At 44.4% G+C, this 24502-nt stretch overlaps 1 protein-coding gene and 1 pseudogene across 1 annotated transcript in view; one reads left to right on the forward strand and one right to left on the reverse strand.

Moving 5' to 3' along the window:
- BOB1 (HSP20-like chaperones superfamily protein) overlaps window positions 1–24502 on the reverse strand; it is a 280817-nt gene that overhangs the window by 7167 nt on the left and 249148 nt on the right. The gene's annotated exons all lie outside the window — the stretch shown is intronic.
- On the forward strand, window positions 3874–6258 carry LOC147623654 (uncharacterized; annotated as a pseudogene).

Consider the following 24502-nt stretch of genomic DNA (forward strand, 5'->3'; position numbering starts at 1 on the left):
AGGAGGGGGAGGTCCCAAACCGACAGGGTGGAAGAGGCAGAGGCGGTGGCGGGAGAGGAGGCGGCCGAGGTGGTGAAGGAGGGAGAGGAGGTGGCCAACAGAGATGGTGGGATCCAGAATGGCGAGCAGAAAAGCTGAAACAAATTCGTGCAGATGTAGGTCATCTTGTTTTTTATCAGTCCCTCTCATCTTTGTATTTTTGCTTTCCCTCATGTGCATACACTATACATATGAATGGCTATACGGCTATACTTGTCGATGGCCTTACACAGAATTGCATGTGACCTCTCCATCCTCACTAACACCACCTACGTTTCTCTGTATCGCAGTCCCGACATGAAAGACGTCTTGCAGTAAAAAGCAGACAATGGACACGGAGTAAAAGCAGACAATGCACGTGGAGGGAACCTTAGAAACGTACCTGCACTGTGTGGAGGTCGAGGCGAACAGCAGGCGTGGAACAGCAGGCGACTGGAATTGATTGGACCCGGGTATTTTCAAATGCAAGCGTGACGTGAGTGGGTATTTTCAAATGCAAGCGTGAACGTCACGCTTGCAAGGAGGAGGGAGTATTTTGAAATAGGCCCCCTCCTTTATATTCATTTTCAAGTTTTACATTCTTACTCTACAAAGAGGAAAAATATTTAATAGACTATTCACTTCAAAAATGTAATCTAGAATATTAAAAATATGTAATAGACTATTCACTTATAAATGAAAAATTATGCTTAAGAAAATATATAATTTTAATATTTAAATATCCATTTGTAAGTTTTACATTCTTACTCTACAAAGAGGAAAAGTTCAGTAAAGTTCCACAACAACAAAAAATATCAAATCTGCCTGGCTTATATATTAGTAACATTCTATCGTACAATAAGTTTCTTCAAATTATTCGATTAAATTTTTACTGAAAACTTACGATTCTTTCGAATAAATGTATAATTCAAATCTCTCTCTCTCTCTCCTCTCTCTCTCTCTCTCTCTCTCTCTCTCTCTCTCTCTATATATATATATATATATATATATATATATATAAGTTTCTAAATGTCCACCACCATGCATTGACGTAGAGGCGGCAGAGAGGAGAGAGAGAGTAAAATGATTTTGGATTTTCAAAATAAAAAGTGATTTATTTTGTTGTATATATATATAATATATATATATATACAAACGGCTCCTTCTCTCTCTCTCTCCCTCTCTGTCTCTCTTTCTCGAGAGAGTAAAATGATTTTGGATTTTCAAATAAAAAGTGATTTATTTTGTTGCATATATATTGACGTAGAGGGAGAGAGAGAGAGAGAGAGAGAGAGTAAAATGATTTATTTTGTTGTATATATATTGACGTAGAGGCGGTAGAGAGAGAGAGAGAGAGAGAGAGAGAGAGAGAGTAAAATGATTTAAAATAAAAAGTGAGAGAGAGAGATAAATCACTTTTTATTTTAAAATCATTTTACTCTCTCTCTCTCTCTCTCTACCACGTGAACGCGTGGGGATTGACGTAGAGAGAGAAGAGAGAGAGAGAAAATCACTTTTTATTTTAGAGAGGAGAGAGAGAGAGATAAATCACTTTTTATTTTATAATCATTTTACTCTCTCTCTTCCCTCTCTCTACCACGTGAACGCGTGGGGATTGACGCAGAGAGAGAGAGAGATAAATCACTTTTTATTTTAAATCATTTTACTCTCTCTCTCTCTCTCTCTACCACGTCAACGCATGCATGCATCATCTCCCCCCCCCTCTCTCTCTCCTCTCTCTCTCTCTCTCTCTCTCTCTCTCTCTCTCTCTCTCTCTCTCTCTCTCTCTCTCTCTCTCTCTCTCTCTCTCTACCGCCTCTACGCCACGTGGAGAAACATGCCATGCATGCATCATCTCCCTACCTACCTCCCTCCCTCTCCCTCCCTCTTTTGTTCGCCTTTACGCAGAGGCTGGAGTCGGCTTCTTGCACAGAGGCTTGGAGTCGCTTCTTGCATGTAAACGCAAAGAGCTTCTCAGCGTTCTTGGGCAAAGCTCTCAGCGTTTCTGGGCTACGTTGAGGCTTGAGGCGGCTTGCAGCTTCTCAGTGTTTCTGGGCGCGTTGGTGGAATCTACGTCCAGGCTGGCTGCAGGCTTGGAGTCGGTTTGCAGAGAGGCTTCTCACTGTTTCCGGGCGCCGTGGTGCATGCATCATCTCTCTCTCTCCCTCTCTCTCTCTCTCTCTCTCTCTCCTCTCTCTCTCTCTTCTCTCTCTCCTGCCGCCTCTACGTCCAGGCTTGGAGTCGGCTTGTGTTTCTGGTTTTGTGTTTTGTCTTTGAGGACTTGGGTCTTTGAGTCAGTCCAGAAAGCTAGCTCTCAGCATTTCACAGCTCTGTGGACTCACTCAAAGACCAAGTCCTCATAGAGAATGTCTCTTTCAACCTTTTTCTCTTCTCTCCTCCATAGCAGCGCCCCTCCCTGCCTCCCTACCTGCCCTTCGTGCCTCCCCACTCTCATGTAAGCACCTTCACAATCACCACCTTCACAATCTGTTTGCATGCAACACAGAGGAGCTGTTGTTGCATGCAAACAGAGGAGTTGTTTTTGTTGTTGGAAGAGGCCATGGGGGCTGTGGGCGGCTCCGTCTTCCATCTCATCAACGCCATGAAGAACTCGCCCAGATGCGGGCTATGGACATGTGTTGCAACCCGACGCTGCACCCTTACGACACCCTTACGACATGGGCGACAGGCGTATCATCGATGGGTCCAGGTAGAGCAAACACGGCGCCAACATGCCAGTGTTTGCTCTCTTTTCTCTCTCTGTGTGTTGCATGTATATTCTGGGGCGTTTTTGACGCTATGAGGAATCCTCTTGCGTATTTTGACCTAATTGTGGCTTGCTGTCACTTGCAGATTGCCTAGTTGTTGCTGCAGGTTGCAGATTTTTGACGTAATTGTCCTTTTTACCCATGCAGATTGCAGCTCAACATAGTTGTGCTTGGTAGATCTTGGTGTCTCTTTGCTCCTCCGGTTCCATCCCCTGTTCAGTGGTGCAACATAGGAGTCAGCTGTCAAAAGCGTTCTCCATGGCCATGCGAGGAGGAAGGGGAGGTCCAAACCGACAGGGTGGAAGAGGCAGAGGCGGTGGCGGGGAGAGGAGGCGGCCGAGTGGTGAAGGAGGAGAGGAGGTGGCCAACAGAGATGGTGGGATCCAGAATGGCGAGCAGAAAAGCTGAAACAAATTCGTGCAGATGTAGGTCATCTTGTCTTTTTATCAGTCCCTCTCATCTTTGTATTTTTGCCTTCCCTCATGTGCATACACTATACATATGAATGGCTATACTTGTCGATGGCCTTACACAGAACTGCATGTGACCTCTCCATCCTCACTAACACCACCTACGTTTCTCTGTATCACAGTCCTGACATGAAAGACGTCTTGCAGTAAAAGCAGACAATGGTCACGGAGTAAAAGCAGACAATGCACGTGGAGGGAACCTTAGAAACGTACCTGCACTGTGTGGAGGTCGAGGCGAACAGCAGGCGTGGAACAGCAGGCGACTGGAATTGATTGGACCCGGGTATTTTCAAATGCAAGCGTGACGTGAGTGGGTATTTTCAAATGCAAGCGTGAACGTCACGCTTGCAAGGAGGAGGGAGTATTTTGAAATAGGCCCCCCTCCTTTGCCCACGTGGAAGGAGGGCCACTCTCCCTTAATCCTGTATAGACAAGATTTGGTTGGGTGGCGCTTTTTTTTCCCAGAACAAAGGAACAACCTGTGGAAGATCGTCGTCTCCCGCATATGCGGCTGTCCAACCAAGCATTTCATGCGGCGCCCATTCATGCTCTGTGAGGTTATGCTTAATCTTGTGGGTTAAATCGCCCTTTGTCCGCCGTTCTAGGGTTTTGAAGCCATGGCGACCCTTCGCCCAGGGAGGAACGAAGCTGATAAATTCAACCCTGGATACATAGATTTAAATTCTGAGCCTGTGAGAGAATATTTTACCAGAGATCAGGAGAGCTTTGTGGAGCTCTTGCACTTCTTGGGTATAAGACTTGACTTGGAGTCTGTCGACTGCAGCGATCTAAAATCTTGTATGGAACGCTTAGCAAACTACCAAACCTATGCGATGTTCTTGCCCTTTTCCCTGCTATCAAGCGAAAGGATAAGGATTCTTTGTTTCAGCAGAAGATCTGGGATCGGGACATGGAGGCTGCAAAGCGTGCCTGGGATATCCCGTACGTCGCTCCAGAGAAGGCACTTACCCATGTGGCTCATCAGTTTGTAGAATTATGCCAGTTTATGGGACCGCAATGAGAGGTATGCGCCGCTGGTTGCTTCGGTTCAAAGCAGCGGATGGGGCAAGTCAAGATTGATTTGCGAGCTGTGGCAGAAGGAGTTCTATGTTTTTTACATATCATGCGTGCGAAAGGAGCAGACTGGGTTCCCGAGATGCACTGAGCAGCTAGCAAACATTATGCAGAAGTGAGAAAACCTTTGTGGCACTTGCTGCTAGCATCATGGCAGTCCTCAATCAGCATACTGACATGACATGTGAAGCATGGATATAGGCACAGGAGAAAGGACAGTCCCTCCAACAACCAGCAAATTCTCGGATCTTTAGAATTTCGAGAATGGGATGAAGAAAAGTTTGAGCAGTTCTTCAAGGGAGACATAAAGAAGCTGTAGAATAAGAGGCTTCTTTTGTGTGTAGACGAAGCAGGAGAGCTAGGTGACAAGTTCAGGAGGTCATTCAGAAGTATCCCGAGAGGCAGCAGCTTTTTCAGTCTAGTGCTGGGCACTGATAGAAAAGTGGCAGACCTAGCAGCAGCAACAGAGGAAGATGCAAGTGCACGTGTGAGATTGGCTCACCCTTTCACTGTCTACCATCCCATTTATTTGATTGGAAAGAGTAATATTCTTGCCTAGGCTAGCAGCAGCGAGACCAGCACAAGCAGCAGTAGTGAGATTGACATAAGCACAGATACAACACATGTCATACGATATGGGAGGCCACTCTGGGGCAGCATACTATGATTCAGTTGGACACAATTGACAAGCTGGGCGCAACCATTTTGTTGGCAAAGATGAAGTTGCTTAGGAAGAACATTGATATCCCAGGAACATTGACTTGGGACATAGCAATAGCTATTTTTGCCTGTATTGTGGGATTAGATGTGGTTGCGTGGGGAACTCTTCCACAGCAACTTGTGGCAAAGCACATGAGAACTATCATGAAGATAACAGAGGACAGGCGAAGAGTCTACACAGCAGCGGCTGTGGAGCTGGCTCTTGCTACTGGTGTTGCTAAGTTGCTGCATGCCGAGAATGATAAATTTCTGGGTGATTTCTAAACAAACTGACGGAGGTTTGCCTAGATGGCTTGGTGCATGAAGGTATTAGGGGGGAGATGGTGGCCAGGATTATTATCATGCTAGCTATGCATGAGTGCACAGAGAGTAAAGACTACATCCAACCTGTGACGATGGCCACCTTCTTGAATACTATGTTTGGGAGCGCTGTTGTGGAGGAGTTGAAGGCTAATCTTGTGAACATGGAAGCAACTCTTTTCTTCAACTCTTTAACCCCAACATCTGTGGAAGTTTCTCAGCAACTATTGGATAGGGCCTATGTTAGGTGTACTGCACTAGTTGCGAGGAGGAATGAGCGTGTTCTTGACTTTGCCCTTCCTGGTTGTCTTGGCCCCTCACCAGTTGGCCCTCGTGAGCGTCCTGTGCTGCCAAGAGCTGCGAAGGTTATTGAGTGTCAAAACCAGGCAGTTTTTCATGGGACTACTTCCATTATAGAACAGACAAAAAACCAGAGGAGTGAGCGGTCCTTCGACCAAGATATAGAAGATCTTCAGGATGATACTAGGGCAGAGACCTGTGCAGATTTTTCTTTCCAAATTGGCTTGATGTTAAAGTCAATCATAACACTGTAGTGGCCTATGGCCTTTCTTCCTTCAAGCACCTTCAGTCGAAGAATATGCAAGATGCAAATGTTCTTCCTAAGTTGCTGCAGCTCTCTAGGACTTGTGAGGACGTATTTAAGGATGCTTGTTGCGATGAACAGGATTTGTTACTTGACATGATCCCTATGGGATACAATGTCAAGCCATTCATAGAGGTCGAGATGGGAGAGCATGAAGAGGAGGGCGAGATGGGAAAGGATGATGACAAGGGAGAGGATCAAGAGCGTGATGACAAGGCAAAGGATGAAGACAAGGGAGGTGCGATATGGATGACATGGAAGGAAACAAGGAGGACACAAAAGAGGAGGCACGTGTGAAATTAACTAGCATTATTGTATGACTTTGCTCCCTTGGGTATGAGTTTATAGAGGCAAGAAAGCATAGGTACTTACTGTTACGTCCGAGGGCTAACCAGCGTTAAGATCCTTAGGTTGGGTTTACCATAGCCTGGGTTAGGCATCTTAAGTGGGGGGATTAGTAGCTTTTATGAGACGTGCTATATTTGGCTCCTGGTTTATAGGAGGCCTATATAAGTCACTTTATGGGTCAGTTTGAGAGAGAGCTCCTCAGACCTGGACTCGAGGCCTTAAGACTACTCCGTGCTTACATCCGATGGGTGTGTATTGGTGGTATAGGATGCTAGGGACTTTGCACGTGGAGCCATGTCTTGGATGCTACTGTCCCCCTATGCTTGGGGGTGAGCCTAAATGACTCTATGGTTGGGCGGTGAGCTAGATGCTATGTCCTTATGTTTCCATGCATATGCTTAATCTCAGGGTTTATCTAGTTGGGGCCTGACATTGGTATCAGAGCCAGACTTGCTTGGATTAAGCTTGGAAATCTCTGAAAGGAGGAGAGGAGAAAATCCATTGCTGGATCTTCCGGAGTTTAAGTCGTCGGGTTACTTTTTCGCTTTCCAAGGTCTGGGTGGTATGGGACGCTTGGACGGAAGGCGGGGAGTAACCGGGCTCAAGGGAGAAGATCGATGTGGTTGGATGTGTAGGAGTTTTGCAAAGAACTCCATATCCATGTGAAAAAGCAGAGAGAAAAGCGTTGTGCTTTTGGTGCTTTTTTGAGTTTTGTGCGGGAGAATTTTTTGCCCTAAAACCTTCTGTCTGTATCCGTGCTTTTGTGTCTCTAGGTTTCATCACACATCTTTTTCTCCATGGCTAAACTATTAGGGTTTCTATGTGGGCTGGTCGCTAAATTGGTTATTCAGGGCATAGAGTTTGTGCGTGATTTTATGGTTGCCCCTCTTGTAGGAGTAGACATAATATTGGACATTCAGTGGTTTCACAAGTTTCTTCCTGATGTCAAGAGGGACAAGCACACTTTCTAGATTCATCCGAATGTGTCAAACGCCCCAGTGATGACCATTAAGTGTGAGCCAGGAATTTTGAACTTTCCGTCCATAAGCCACTTGCAAGCTAAGCGAGCAATCAGGAAAGGCGCACATTGTGTGATGATATACATCCAGATTGCCTAGACGACATTGGAAAGTGTGTTCATATTTCTGGATGATATACTGGTATTTTTAGCTAACGGTTGAGCAGCATTGATGAGGAGAAACTCCTTAAGTTGCTAGAAAGCAACGGGCTCTACGTCAATGAGAGGAAGTCGGAATTTTATTTGTTCCAGGTGCATTACCTTGGATACATAATTAGTGCAAAAGGAATTCGACTCGATCCGGCTAAGGTGGTCGAGATTGTCAATTGGGAAGTACCTCATATAGCTTATGACATTAGATTCTTTGTGGGTATATGCAAGGCACACTCCACCCACATAGATAAGTTTTTTGATATCTCGGTGGATCTCATCGATCTGCTAAAGGGTGTCAAGACAAGAAGGCAATGGATTCAAATGACTCCATGAGCGTTGGAGGCATTCAAGAACCTCAAGGTGGCTTTATCAGAAGCGCCTTGTTTAGCTCTGGTCTCGTGGGACGAGTCATTTCAGGTGATCACTGATGCGAGTAACAGAATGGTCATCCAGTAGCTTACATGTCTCGTAAGTTACTGCTTGTGGAGAAGAATTACTCAATCTACAATTGTGAACTCCTTGCAGTTATACATGTCTTGAAACATTGGAAACATTTTCTTTATGGTCGTGACATTGAGGTTCGCATTGACCATCAGGCATTACGCTAGATGCCAAGTGCACAATGGAGTGACCGACAACATGGTTGGAGCTAGATATTCCAGCAATTTGGTGGTATGATTAAGTACCTTCTAGGAAAGACCAATCCAGTGGGGCTGATGCTTTGAGCAGGAAGAGACAAGTGACTTCGATTCAGACCACTAGACTCGACCTTGTTGGTACGGGACTAGACGACATGAAGCACACGTATGCGGATTTCGAGGAATTCGATACACAGTGGGAACAGGCATTTGATGCCACAAGATCATGCCACTTTTTGATACGCGATGGTTGGCTTTTCTACAAAGACCGACTGTGTGTTATGAAGTCGTTCAAGGCAGCTCTTCTCCGTGACGCCCATGACGCGATTACTGGTGGTCATAGGGGGCATGAATTCGACTTTGGAGAAATTGAAACGGTAATATTAATAGCCAAAGATGAGGCGAGATGTATTTTCATATGTATAACGCTGTGATATTTGTCAAAAGGTGAAAGCTTCTCGTGGAAAGAAGATAGCGTTATTACAGTCCTTGCCAATTCTTGAGGGACCTTTCCAAGATATTTCGATATACTTTGTCACGAATTTGCCTTCTAGGTTCGAGTAAGCTTAATACTCAGTGCTTAACAATAGTTGATAGATTTAGCAAATTTGTTATGTTTATTCCATGCAGGGTCAATGTGATTGTCGAGGATGCTGTCCAATTGTTCATTTGGCATTGGTATCCGATTGGCGGGATTCCTAGGACCATAGTGTCACACTGAGATGCCAAATTTACCAGTCATTTTTGGAGGGCATTGTTTGATAACTTTGGTACTAAATTAAATTTTTTCAGTGGATTTCACCCACAGACGGACGACCAGACAAAGATCTACAACCAGTTAGCCTTTGATATGCCAAAGTGTTATGTCCACAATCAACAAGGTAAGTGGGAATCATATTTGCCTTTAGCTCAAGGTGTTTTGAATGCTTCTTTTTCTTCAGCTATTGGCAAGACTCCATATGAGGCAGCTTTTGGAGGACCATTTGAGTCGTTATTGACCAGGACCTCGTCTTCAGTACTTGAAGCAAACAGAGTGAGTGAGTCTTACCAAGAGATTTCAGAGTCAGTAAAAAGGATAGGTTGGCTAAAGCGTATGAGGCCTACACTCGACAGGCCAATAAAGACCAAAGGGATATGAAGTTTTCGAAAGGGGAGTGGGTTTATCTTCGGATTATGAAGCAAAGGTTGGAACAGGTGGGTAAGTGATACCCAAAGTTGTCTTTCAAGAGCTTCGGACCTTTTTCCATCCAAAGAAAGAGTAATGAGGTTTCGATGAAGTTGAAGCTACCTCTGAGTTGAACTATGCACGATGTGTTCCACGGCAGTTGGTTAAAGCTATATGCAGGTCCGATCCCTTTTCAGAAGTTATAAACAAGGCGGAATCAGATATTATTAATGAAGCTGGAGTTATGGTTCCAAAACAGATCGTTTTGCACCGTTTCAAGCATGGCTTAGGCCAAAGGCAAAGAGAGTTCCTCACGAAGTTTCAAGATCGAGGGACCCACGAAGTGGTATGGCTTGACAAAGAATTTTTCGACGACTATTTGGCGTTATTGGTGGATTATTTGAAGGTTATGCAGCTTTTGTCAAGTTAAGCAGAAGGGGATGTCACGTGCATTACGTACTTGGATGCCACGTAGACATATCTGTTCAGAAGGTGCAAGACTTGGGATGGAAAATTGGTCCCATGTGAGCCCAGTCCGGGATGAGTTAGCCAGGATTCCATTTCAGGCGTCCGAGGTCGGGTGTGCATTGTCCTGCAGAGATGAGTTTGTCCAAGGTTAAGTGTGCATTATCCTGCACATGAAATAGTGCAAGTTCGCGCTGTGAGTCTCTCTCTGGAATGATGTCAGTGATTCAGTGTATCTGGTATGATACTGGATGCTAGATCACTATGTAGACAGTTAGGGTTTGCATATAGAAAAGGGGCCAGTCCATAGGACTACCCCAAGGACACATGTGGGCATGGGGGAGGCATGGGGAAAGTGTAAGACCACCCCCATAAGGGCCAAGAAGGCCTTGGCTGTACCCACTAGCCATGGGATGGCCATATGAGGGCTATAGACAATCCTGGGGCTCTTAGACAAGTGGTCGACTAGTCACACAGCCCCCAAGGGACTGTAATCCAGGTGTGGGGTAGTCCACACAGGCTGCCCAGCAGCCAGGCTTGAGGCATCTGGTGGCGAGCATTTTTTGTAGTCATGCACAACATTATTTAGCATTTTATGTTGTATTTTTCAATCATGGAGCATTTTTGGGACAATTGACTGCTGTAGAACCAGCCGACTGCTTGTCTCGAAGGGTATAAATACCAAGGCCACAAATCAGTTCATTTATCTCATCATTCACCAAGTGCTGAAGCTGAACCAAGGGCTAGGACAGCCAAGAATAAGCTAACGCAGAAGGGGTGAAGGATTGAAGGTCAAGGGCAGAGATCCATCTCAGCCAAGAAGGTTCAGTCAACCTTTTATTTCAGTACTCTGCATCATTCTAATAAAAGCAAATACACCATTTGTGGTGGGGACCCTACAAAGGGTATTCGGGACCCAATACTGTCCTCTTCTCTCTCTCTCTCTCTCTCTCTCTCTCTCTCTCTCTCTCTCTCTCTCTCCCTCCCAATGTGTGGTAGATTGGTTAGCTCATGGAGTTGTTATTCAACACGTCTTGTGTTCGAATCTCACTCCTGTCAGATAGATCTTCTTAGGTCTCTTGGGATTGTTCCTACGACATTAAAACAACGTTCTTCACTGGGTGTGTGAGTAAATAAACAAAATGGGCTAACCTTTCTATCACCCAATGTGTGGTATATCGGTTAGCTCATGGAGTTGTTATTCAACATGTCTTGTGTTCGAATGTCACTCCTATCAAATAGATCTTCTTAGGTCTCTTAGGATTGTTCCTACGACATTAAAACAGCGTTCTCTCTCTCTATCTTTCTTTATTTTTATGCACATCTATATTCAGTTTTGTGCGTTAATATCGTCACGACAAGTGTGATGTTTTCTCAGCATTGAAGTTATCGATCTTCCCTGAAGCTTCCGCATGTTACGTCTTAGTCCAACGGTTATAGGTGACTTTGGTTGATAACCATACGTAAGCATGAATGGACTATAACCAGTAGCCGCATGCTTACAGCTATTATAAGCAAACTCAATCTGTGGGAGGTACCTTTCCCACTAAAACTGTCTCTTGGAGACATACGCCCTCAACATATCCTCCATGGTCTAGTTAGTCCTCTCCGTGTGACCATTTGACTCAGGCTGATCTGAAGATGACATACTCAAGCATGTTTCCAATTTGGAAAATATGGATTGCTAAAATTGTGCAGTGAATTTGGGATCCCTGTCACCACTGACAATCTCCTCAAGCAATCCATAAAGCTTGTACAACTGCTCCACAAAGAGCTGAGCTAACTCATGACTCTTCACCATTGACTTAGTAGGGATAAATCTTGCCATCTTCCTCAATCGGTCTACAACAACCCAGATTGAGTCATGGCCCCTATTAGTCCGAGGTAATCCAACTACAAAATCCATCGAGATACTTTGCCATTTGTTCTCAGGAATTTGAAAAGGATGTAACAACCCATAGCTCTAAGCTTTTCAGCTTTGTTAAGCTAGCACTGGGAACACTTCCGCATGCGTAATCCTCAACAAAGGACTTCATGCACGACCAGTAAAAATGCCGGTCAACCAAGGCTAAGGTTCTATGTATGCCTGGGTACCCCGCACTAGGTGCATCGTGGCACTCATGTAATATCAAAGTTTGGACGTCCAGATCATTGGGCACACAAACCTTGCCATCCTTGAACAGTAATCCACCTCTAATGGAATACTTTTCTAATATCTTTCTCTCAGCAGCACATACTGGAGTGTCCAGAACACTCGGATCTCTTAGGCTGCTTCCGGCCTACCTGGACCAATTTCCAGATTCAACCAAAATCAGAATCTTTTTGGCAATGCCCTTTGAGAGATAGATAAAAGTCAGTCGTTATCTCAGCAAGAGATAGCATTAACCTTGGGGATCCTACTAAGGGCATCAACAACCCGATTTCCTACGATAACGGACAAACTCCTGCATCATGAGGTCAACCCATCTGGCCTTTCGACCCCTCAGGTCAAGCAAATCACAAATATACTTTAATAAATGGTGATCTGTCCAAACTACAAATCGAGACCCATACAAATAGTGTCTCCATTTTCATCGCATGGACAACAGCCAAAAACTCCTTTTCCTAGGTAGGGTACCTCATCTGTGCATCTGAAAGCTTTAAACTTTCAAATGCTATGGGCCTCCCATCCTAGAATAGGGCAGCACCTATTGCATAGTCACTGACATCCATTTCAACCACAAAAGGTTTAGTGGGATCCACAATTAGCAACATAGGTGCCGAGGTAACAAGATCCTTCAGTGCTCTAAAACATTGGTCCAACCTATCACTCCAAACCACTGGAGGACTTATCTTGCCTTTCTTGCATCTCACCCCCTTTAAGAGTTCAATCAAAGGGGCAGAAATCTTGGCACAAGCATCGATGAACTTCCTGAAAAAGCCAGTGAATCCCAAAAAAGATTCTACTTGCCTAATTGTCCTTGGAACAGGCCATTCAAGGACCTTCCGAACCTTTTCCGGATGATCAATCTTCACACTGTCAACGGTAATGACATGACCGAGATACAAGAGTTCCTGCTTAAAGAAATCACATTTTGACTCCTTTGCATACTTCTTCTCTTGTCTGAGAATCTCTAAGATGACTTTGAGATGTTGTACGTGTTCTTCTAATGACCTACTGTAAATCAGTATGTCATCCAGGAAGACAACAATCCACTTCCTCAGATATGGATGAAATAAATCGTTCATCATCTGCTATGGAAAGTAGCAGGAGCATTAGTCAACTCAAAAGGTAAGATCAAAAACTCATAGTGGCCATATCGCGTCCGAAACGCAGTCTTAGGCACGTCCTTAGGTGTAATCCTTATATGATGATAGCCTGACCGTAGATCAATCTTGGTGAAATACTTAGCACCCTGAAGACGATCCACCAAGTCATCCATCCTCAGTAAAGAATACTTGTTCTTGATAGTGAGCTTGTTCAAGCCTTTGTAATCCAAACAGAAGCACATACTACCATCTTTCTTTTGTGAGGCAGAAGAACGGAAGCGCCCCATGGAGACTTGCTAGACTGAACAAAACCCTTATGGAGATACTCTTGCAGTTTTTGAGCAATCTCGTCCTCTTTCCTTTGGCTAAACCGATAAGGTTACAGAGAGATAGGATGGCTACCAAGAAATAGCTCAATCTCATGGTCAACACCCCGCTCGGGTGGCAGACCATCTAGTAACTCATTAGGAAATACATCACTAAACTCTATTAAAATACCATCCAAAATTTGTTGTTCTTTAGTACAACTATTGCTTGAGATAGAATTACACTCCAAAGCAGATGATCTTAACAAATTTCAGAATTGAAAAGATCATAGAAACAACACACAGACACAGAATTTGGATCAAAAAGTGATTCATATATATCCTCAGCCAAAGCCTGAGTCGAGTTTACATCAGAAAATCCATGGGAGACATCACCCCGGATTACATAGAGTTCACCATCATGAACAAACGAGAGCTTATGAGACCGATAATCTAACATTATCGTCTTGCTCTTGTCAAAAAGCCATGACATCCCCAAAATCATATCCATCCCGTCAAGTTTCATGATATGAAAATCATATCCATCCCGTCAAGTTTCATGATATGAAAATCTAAAGCCTCCCGGTAGTCCTGAATCTGGACCTCCATCCTAGGAACTGTTCCACGTCTACACCCTGAGCAAGGTTGCCATGAAGAAATAAAATTGTGAGTAGAACCGTTGTCAAATAGAATCTGCACGCTTTGGCCGCTAACTCGAAGGAGATCATGCAGAATGAAGGCAGATTCATTTATTTGACATCCACGGCAACTACTTGAGACCAAATGATGAATTTCAACAGAAGAGATCAAAGAGTTACCTTGTAGTTCCGTAATATGTACCTAGGTCTTACCCCCTGAAGACTTCTTCTTTAGACCATCGATAGTGAGATGACTGTTGAGATATCGAGCTCACCTAGTGAGGCAGTGGACACTGATGACCCGCCTGGGGGATAGGCCCCACACTTACACCACTGGCATGGTTGGTGAGATCCTGGGTGATATGCGGCTAGTAGGATGATAGGCTGTGTGACAACCATTCTACAGACTGGCATAGTTATAACACCAGCTCATTTAGTTGGGTTCACACTATAGAGAACCCTAGTATGTATTTGGTTGAGTACCTTTTCATATTGTGTACTCTTATCTAGGACCTCCGTTTTTCAGAAAGCAAGCGATTTTGAGCCCTATGGGTAAGTCATCGATTCTCTAAAGAACTCTATTTTAAGAACTGCAGGAAGACAGATTGGTTGTGCAGACATTGTGTGTGCTGCAAGGAGGTCAACAGTTGCCATTGGGTGTATGTATGCACATTGAGGTCACTGGTTGTGACATTTGAGTGTAGTACAGTACCGCTGCAAAAAATACAGCAGTTTGTGCAGGACAAACCATAGTGCTGTTTCTGGTAAATTTGTGTGTCTAGCAAGATGTCAAATGATGGCATAAACCAGATTGTTACTGAGAAGCTTGACAAGAACAACTTCCATGCTTGGAGGTTCAGGTTGATAAATTTCTTGATGGGAAAGGGTTACTGGGACTACATAGAAGGTGAGCAGCACGAAGAGGCACCGGAGATCAATCTGACTGGTGCAGATGTGAAAGAGTTCAAGGATTGGAACCAAGGAGCCAGAAATGTATGTATTGGCTCTCTATCAGTATACAAGACACCATGATTGGGCACATACAGGATGCCAAGTCCCCCAAGGAGGCATGGGACACCTTGGTAAAACTCTATGAAATAAATACCAAGGCACGAAAGATACCATTGAAGAATGAACTTCATACTATGTGATCGTGCTACAATTGCCTGGTACCATAGGGTTCCCACTCTTAAAGAGTGGTACAATGATATGCTTTGTCCAACTTGCCGGGAAACCCGCACAAATGGCACGATTAAACACATGTACAATCAGCGGAGCCAAAGTATCGCACGCAGATGAGAAGTGATCTCTAACTAGCCCATCATGATCCTGTGCCTTTCCATTCTATAACCTATCTATTGCATCTAGCACCATCCGCATAGTAAAAAAGGTGCTGCTAGAGCTGGTCTAGCTCCCAGTGCCAGAGACCGCACATTGGTGTGTTGGGGGAGACTTCAACATGCTTGAGGACCCGGCCGATAGGGTGGGAGGCAGTCATGTTACAGTGCACGGCACGGAGCTTATAGCTTGCGACCGATTTTGCATGTCACTGAGGATCGCTGATGCATGGCAGCATGTCACCGGTTTTTGCATGTCACTGAGGATCACTGATGCATGGCAGCATGGGGCCTTCTCCCACTCTTTCAGGACAGTCTTAGTTTCTCTCGGTCGGATCGCCGGCAGGGAGGGACTAATCTATCACGGATTAATCGCTTTTATGTGGGCGACTGGTTAGGGGAGCGAGGGGGCTCCGTCGGCACTCTCGCTGGCACCTCATTTTCAGATCATGCGCCAGTTATCTTGACATTGGAGGAGAGGACACGGGAGCCCAGCTTGCAGTTGAGGATCCCAGAGAGGGTACTTACAGATCCCAGTCTCGCTGAGGACATTGAGAGGATCTAGCATGATAGTCAGTGCTCTGACCAGGATGCAGCAGGCCAGTGTGCCCAGGGACTCATCCAGCTTAGCTCTTTTCTGCACGCAGCAGCTTTGACACGACTGGGAGAGATTCGCGAGCGGGAGCATCGGCTGAGACGCAGCCTTGCTTCGCTTCAGCGCCTTCAGGAGCAACAGCCTGCATGTGAGTGGGTGGCGTCCCAGCTGAGCCAGGCACGCCAGGAGGTTAGAGAGGCAGAGGAGCAGAGACATGAGTTTTACTATCGTTGTCAGGCCTCTCAGTGGACGCAGCTTGGTGATAGAGTGACTAGGGAGTTCTTTGAGATTACTGGACCCCGCCATGATCGAGCAGGAGTCCGTCAGCTTGGTAGGCTGGATGGATCGATAGCTACTGAACCCGGGGAGATCAGAGCCATTGCCACTGGATTCTATAGAGACATGCTTTCAGCGAAGCCAGCCACTGAGGATCGGGATGCTTGCAGACAGACTGTGTGGGCCCATGTGCAGAGGAGGGTCACAGATTGTATGCGTACAGTTCTTGGTGCGCCTCTTTCAGAGGTTGAGCTTGCTGAGGCCTTGAGGGTCCTGCCGCAACATAGTTGCCTAGGGGAGGACGGACTGACGTCGGCCTTTTTTATGCGCTATTGGGACCTTTTGGGGCCAGTCCTCCGCAGGGGCTTTCAGTATGTTTTGGACACTGGGGGGTGACCCCAAGGGGGAGGGAGTATCATATGATATTCGACATTGGAGACCTATTACGATCCTCAATACTGTCTACAAGGTCTTAGCAAAGGCCTTGAGTTTGAGGATCCTTCCTGGGGGAGTTGATTCATGCTACCCAGACAGGATCTTGAGTCTAATTTTCGGCACATTCGTACAAAGGATGAGATTTTTGCAGCTGATGAGTATGTTCATGACCTGGATGTAGCCTTTGCTAAGGTATGGATAGCCATTGTAAGGTCACAAGATAAGCATAAAATGGCTGCTAACAAGCATAGAAGGGACAAAGACGGTGATTGGGTTTTGCTGAAATTTGAGAAAGCTAGGCTTCGGAAGAGGCCAGGACGAGAAGGATCATATCCTAAGCTTTCTCCTCGCTATTATGGACCCTTCAAGGTGATTCAAAAGATCAATGAAAGAGTATGTCTGTGTGAATGACTATGCATTGAAGATCAAGGGTATTGTGGAATCCCTTACATCTATTGGTGTTTTAGTAGATGATGATGATAAGGTGGAAGTCTGTCTACGTGGTCTCAGGCCACAATACAAGGCGTTCAAGACGTCTATTCAGACTCGAGAAAACATTCCCAATTTCACAGATTTGGTGTCTATGTTGATTATAGAAGAGAAGAGATTGGGTGAAGACCAACAATCTTCACAAAACAAAAACAGTTCAGAGCAATAGGCCTTCTACACAAGTTCAAGAAGAGGACGAGGTAGAGGAGGCCGTGGACACGGCCAAGGAGGTGGCCGAACAGGTAATCAAAATTATGGCCAGCAGCAGCAGTAACAACAACAGTCCCAAAATTCACACAACAATAACAACACGCAGGTGGAAGAGGCTGATTCAGAGGTAGGGGGAGTCAAAGAGGTCGTGGAAATTGGCAAAGGCAGTATAATGATACACGTGGATGCCTTTATTATGGTAAGCCTGGACATGTGCAGGCAGATTGTTATAAGAAGCAAGCTGACATGCAAAATGGGAAATTGCAGCAAAACAACTATGCATCCTCGAGCAGAAACAATGAGGATAATGAAAGGTTGTTTGTTATGCAGCATGTCGTTAATGCCATGTATGAAAATGTTGAAGCAGCACATAAAGATGATGTATGGTACGTTGATTCAAGTGCTTTGAACCACATGACAAGTCATGGGGAGTGGTTCAAGGAGATGAAAAACCTTGAAAGACCAGGTTTTGTGGAAACAGGGGATGACACTGCTCATCAAATTGCCCATGTTGGAGATGTGCCATTGTCTATGCTGTAGGATGGAAAAGTGAAGTACCTTGTAGATATATTTCATGTTCCGAACATAACAAAGAATCTGGTTTTAGTTGGCCAGATGATTGAGCACGGTTTGCAGGTTCGGTTTAACTCTGAGATGGTTGTTATGTTGAAGACTTTAAAGACAAGTGCTGGTTGGTTTGCAAAACGCAACAAAGTGGGCAGAATGTTTACATTGAATGTAAACATGCCTGAAGTGAGTGGTGTGATGTTTGCAAATGGTTCAAGAATTGTTGCAGACACAGACATTTGGCATAAAAGAATTAGACATGTGAATGTGCAGAGAATGAAGTTTATGCAGACTAAAGGAATTGTGACAGGGCTGCCAAAGTTTAAAGTTGAAGGTATGCAAAAAATATGTGAAGCATGCCAATTTGGAAAGCAAACAAAGCATGTATTTCCATGTGATAGAAATGTGAGCAGAAATGCACTAGATGTTATGCATTCATATGTATGGGGTCCTACGAAGACCATGTCTATGGAAGGTTGCAGGTATTATATGACATTTATTGATGACCACACAAGGAAAGTGTGGGTATACTTCATGAAGGAGAAGAGTGAGGTGTTCACTCATTTTCAAAATTTCAGAGTTATGGTTGAAAAGCAAACATGGAAATATGTAAAGTGCCTAAGGTCAGATGGAGGGGGAGAGTACTTCTCCAATGAGTTCTCTGAATTTTTGAAGAAGAATGGTATTCGGAGACAGTTTACATGCAGATACACTTCACATGCAAAATGGAGTTGCTGAGCGAAAAAACAGGCACATTGCTGAGATTGCGCGAGCATTGATGGAGGAGAAGAATATGCCGCATAGCTATTGGGCTGAGACTGTTTCTACATCAGTTTACATCATGAATAGGACTCCAACTGCATCCATACATGATGTAACTCCAGAGGAGAGGTTTGCTGGCATAAAACCTGATTTGTCTCATCTAAAAGTCTTTGGATGCATTGCATATGTGCATGTGCCAGATAAGTTGAGAACTAAGCTAGATCCAAAAGCTAAAAAATGTGTGTTTATTGGGTATTCCCTTGAGCAAAAGGGATACAGGTGTTATAACCCTGCTACACGTGAGTTAAGGGTAAGCAGGGATGTTGTTTTTGATGAGATGAGCAGCTGGTATGCTGCTGAAAAAGAAGCTATTTTTGGGGGGGGTGATGTGAGTCGAAATGTGGTTGCACAGAATGCAAGTTAGCAATCACAGTCTTTGAGTGGACTAGGAGAGTCCTCATCTAGTGGTTCAGTTGATAGACCATGGAGTGGCAGGCTGCATCATAATACCAATCCTGCAAATGTGATTAGTACATCACATAAAGGCAAAGAGAAAGTGATTGAGGCCCTTAGTACATCACATAAAGGCAAAGAGAAAGTGATTGAGCCCCTTAGTATGGCTGACATTTCTGCAGGGCGTTCTCATGTTGATGGAGAGTCTAGTGTCTCAGAGATGAGCCTTGATGTGCGGATCTTGGGATACCAGCTATGAGAACACTTAGTGTAAAGAAGGCTATGGAAGCCCTGAATGCAAAGTTGCGAAGATTTGGGAGAGTGAAGAATCATGTGCAGAGGTTTACCTGTGATGGTTATGTGGCACATCACTATGCATACATGGCAAAAGTTATACAGGTTGTAGAGCCCACATGCATTGATGAGGCTGTTGGAAATGTGTGTTGGGAGAAAGCTATGGATGAGGAGATGGATGCACTATATGGAAATAAGACTTGGGATTTAGTGCAATTGCCTGAAGGCAAGAAAGCCATTGGATGAAAGTGGGTGTACAAATTAAAACATAACAGTGATGGAAGCATAAGCAAGTACAAGGCTAGATTGGTAGCCAAAGGATATGCGCAGACATATGGCATTGATTATGAGAAAACTTTCAGCCCAGTTTTGCCAAGATGGCAACAGTGAGAGTTGTGATAGCAGTGGCTATGTCAAAGCAATGGTCTTTACATCAGATGGATGTAAAGAATGCATTCTTGCATGGGGATTTGCAGGAAGAGGTGAATATGTTGCACCCACCTGGTTATGAGGATATGAGTCACCTGGAGCATGTTTGCAAGTTGAAGAAAGCCTTGTATGGCTTAAAACAAGCACCAAGAGCATGGTCTGACAAGATTTTTGAATATCTTGTCACTATTGGCTTTCATGTAGCAAATGCAGATTTCTCGCTGTATGTGAGACACAATGATAGAGGGGTTGTGCGTGTTGTCATCTATGTAGATGTCTATGTAGATGACCTAATCATTACAGGGGCGACCATGATGCAGAGATCTTTGATGTAAAGATCTTGCTTGGACAAAAGTTTGAGATAAAGGATCTGGGGGAGCTCATATATTTCTTGGGCATTGAGGTGATTAGGTCACCACACGATATTGGATTACTGCAGAGACAGTATGGCTTGGACATGTTGTCCAAGTATGGTATGACAGGCTGTAAGCCTATCTCAGTGCCATTGGATCAGAATGGCAAGTTGAGTGCAGATTCAGGAGAGATTTTGGAGGATCCTACTCTGTATAGGCGCATAGTAGGAAGCTTGATCCACATGACGATCACCAGGCCAGATTTGAGCTATGCTGTTAGGTTGGTGAGTCAGTTTATGCAGGTTCTCGGAAGCCGCATTTGGATGCATTGAGATGCATACTGAGGTATGTGAGGTCTACTTTGCATTGTGGACTATTTTATGAAACTGGGACAGAGATCTGTGTACATGGATACACAGATGTTGATTGGGCTAGTAGTATCTCAGATAGAAGATCTACTAGTGGCTTCATGTTTTCTTTGGGGAGTGCTGCTGTGACTTGGAGCACCAAGAAGCAGCCTACGGTTGCTCTATCTAGTACAGAGGCCGAGTACAAAGGTGCTGCTATGGCAGCATGTGAGGTAGCTTGGTTGAGAAAGTTACCTGCAGATTTGGGTGTATCAATGGATAGACAAGTTGTCATTTTCTGTGACAACATTAGCAGTATACAGTTGGCCAGGAACCCAGTTTTTCATGCTCGCACGAAGCATATAGAGGTCCACTACCATTTTGTCAGAGAGAAGGTTTTGGCAGGAGACGTTGACCTTGTTTATGTGAGCACACAGGATCAGGTCGCTGACATCTTCACCAAAGCATTGGGTAAAGAGAAGCTGTGCAGATTCAGGGCTTTGCTTGGTGTACATGAGATGGAGTTGAGCTCAAGGGAGAGTGTTGAGATATCGAGCTTATCTAGTGAGGCGGTGGACACTGATGACCCGCCTGGGGGATAGGCCGGTGCATATAGGAGTTGGATGGTCGGCTACTTTCACAAATTACTTGCCCATAGGATCTCAAAATAGGCTTTACTACTAACAAAACTTAACTTCATATCATACTCAATGCCTATTGTTGGTGTGCTAATGAGCCTTTTGTCCCACGATCAACATTTGAAGTTCCAGCATGCATATCTTAAAACTGAGTTTGTCCCAAGTCTTGTTTTGCTGAGAGAAGTCATCCATGTTCATCTCTTCCTCATAATGTATCTAAAGATATGTCCTTGCACATACTTTCTAACTTACCCCCACTGACTGAGGCCCACTACCTCGAGTTGGCACTCGCAAGGCAGTTTTGGATCCCAAGTTGACACCAAGATGCCTTTTGAATCTCGAATGCATAAGACTTTTTTAAATGATTTTCACGCTCCATTTTTATAAATTTTTGACTTTTTGAGCGATTTTTTATTGTACAATGCGATGGGGTTGCTTCTATGGTCGTTCTGCGTGATTCTTGCAAGGATTTTTCAAATTTTAAATGTTCTTCTATTTTGAGCATTTTTATGATAAATCAAGTGATAAATCAAGTGGTTGGAAGGTCAAACGAAGTCCGTTCATCGAACCCTTTGGTTGGCGGAGTGTGTGCACATGCAGTATGTAGCAGTCAAACCAGCTTCGCCAAAATACAGCAGAACGATGATATCGTCATTCGTAGGTGGCATGAAATTTTCATTCACAGGCAGCATGAAATCGTCATTCACGGCTCACCTGTTTTACATGGTTTTAAGTTCTTCATCAATGGGTAGAATTTGGATAAACTAGGATTAGTACATTAGAGGCTTTAGAGTGTTAATTATTTATTGGCTAATGGTTGGGTTATTCTAAGATTGGCGCTAATTACAGTAATTAGTTGTTAACCAAATCAACATACTACCTTGTATAAGAGAGGGAGAGAAGAAGAGAAGGAAGACCATGCAAGGGTCGATTATTCCGCTAGCACTTGGCCAACCCTAATGAGAATGGTATTCCACTAGGAGGAGGCAAGGGAGGAAGTTCTTGCTTTGGAGAAGGGAGGTGGTGGAGAGAAGACATGAGAAGGGGGGGTTTCATAAAGATTCTGTTCAAAAAACTGGGCTGTGCGTCGCAACTCCTCCTGTTCGTGGACTATTCTGCGAGCTTTGGCTTCTTGGGCCTCCTTTTCTGCTTCAGCAGTGGCCTGGTGGTGGGCAGGCTCCTGTGCCTAGGAGTTAGGGTGATGGCATTTGGGGGGGGGGGGAGAGGTTGGAGAGGGGTGGGGTGCTGGCAAAGGTGTGGGAATAGGGACAGCACCCTCGAATTGAATTAGGTGGGGGAATCGGGGTAGAGGTGTGGGAATAGGGACAACACCCTCGAGTTGAATTGGGCGAGGAAGTTCCGGTCAGCCAATAATGTGGTATAAGACTTTTGTGAGGAGTGAGGCCACGAGCTTGCTCTGTGGGTTTGCGCAAACCACATGGAGTTCCTTATGTAGATATTCTCCCTAGTTCACTTGTACTCCTTGATGGACATGGGCGAGGGTGGATACGTGGCACCGATTGAAGCGACGTCTAGTGGGTGGTGAGGAGGAAGGAGAGGGCATGAGATAGCATGACGAGCTCCTACTAGGATATGTTCTGCAACTCCACCCCATCCATGGTGGTGGAGCCGCGAATATGGCGCGTGACATTGGCTAGTCGAACATATTGCTATTCCATGCACGGGAGATGAAGTGCCTCTCCTGAACGAGGTCCATACTAAGGTCGATTGTGTGGGGGTGGCCCATTGTTGTCACGTACCTACGCTGTAGCCTCATTGGCATCATAGGTTTCTGAAGTAGAGGTAGTTGAGGAGGTCTGGGCCCCTGGTTCTTTATAGATTAAAACTATATGTCTCTATATTAGAAAAGAAAATAAATGTGTTACCGTGAAAATTTTTTTCACTTAATTTGAGCTTTATTTTCAATTATCACAAGTAAAAATCGCAATTTTGTGTCCACTCTCCTCTTTTAAGTCTAAAACCAAACCTAGCTAGCTTTGGAAACCTAGGGTTAGTTATCTACCAAGCCTAGAGATGATTCCATGAGTGAGCCTTAGGGTGGGCACACATCTTACATGTACATGCTAACTTGTGTCCACAGTAGCTAGGAGAGGTCCACATGAGCACTAAGCCACCTCACCTTGCCACCTCCATCGTCCACCTGAGCTTGGTCAACCTAGTTGACTTTTCACCTCACCATCAATGCCACATCATATTGTCACCTTTGCATGCCACCATATGTTGACATGGCATGCCACATCAACTAAGGCCATGTTATACACATGTCCACATCATCCCCATCTACATGTCAATCCATGCATCCCATGTGGAATTGCCATGTCAACTCTCATGGTGCCACCACATGGCACTCGAGCTACCACATGGAATGTGTGATGTCACATCATCGCCTCCTTCTCCCATGGCTCTATGCATGCATACATCCTTATTTTAAAAATATTTATATAGTATTAAAACGATATTTTATTAATCTAACTACCTAATGGTTGATTTAATTTCATGCATTAAAAAATAATAAATTTTGTAAAAATAAACGAAATAGAAAATGAAGATAATTTTTTTATTTTTATTTTAAAAAATAATATAAAATTAATAATACTTTTTAAATTTTAATAAATAATCATTATAAATTTATTTTATTAAATTAATATAAAAAGTAAAAAAATCTCTTATCACCTTCCAAATATATATTTGCATTATAGAGGTATATATATATTTATTTATATTATTGAGGAAGATAAAAGAATATTTATTTAATATAAATATAGAGTTTTTAAATAATTAAAAGCCCAACAAGGTCTTGAGAGGGAGAGGAAAAGGAAAGCTCATGAGTGAAAGAGGGAGTGGAGAGCATGCCACGTGTAATAACAGTTGCTGGTGAGCCCAACGCTCCCCCCTCCTCTTCCCCTATCCCCTATTTTGAGAGAGTCCACATGAATCCCCATATCTCCAAATGAGCCCATCCCTTTTCCTTCATATGAACCCCCCTTCCTCCTCCATATCAGCCCATCCCTTCTCCTCCACATGAACCACCCCCTCCTCCTCCGCAAAACCCCCCTTCTCCCCTTCTTCTCCATAAGAAACCACCACTCCTCCACAAAGTGTCCAATGTGTGGATAGGAAGGAGCTATCAAAGTCCTCAGTGCATCGACATGCTAATATGATCTTTGAAGCCTATTTTAAGGATCTCACACCTAGCAGTGCTTACAAGTGTGCATCAATCCTATGCAGTTTTATCAAGAAAAGGAATAGCATAGATGCTTTGGCTGCTCAAAGGGCTATTGTAGAGGCTATAAGTAGCTCCCAAATGGGGGTAAGGTAGAGTGCCACATCTCACATCCTTTCCATAGCACCACACACGCTTAG

Source organism: Cibotium barometz, chromosome 26, assembly GCF_041138505.1.
Source record: "Cibotium barometz isolate CiBa-2024 chromosome 26, ASM4113850v1, whole genome shotgun sequence".
Classification (NCBI taxonomy): domain Eukaryota; kingdom Viridiplantae; phylum Streptophyta; class Polypodiopsida; order Cyatheales; family Cibotiaceae; genus Cibotium; species Cibotium barometz.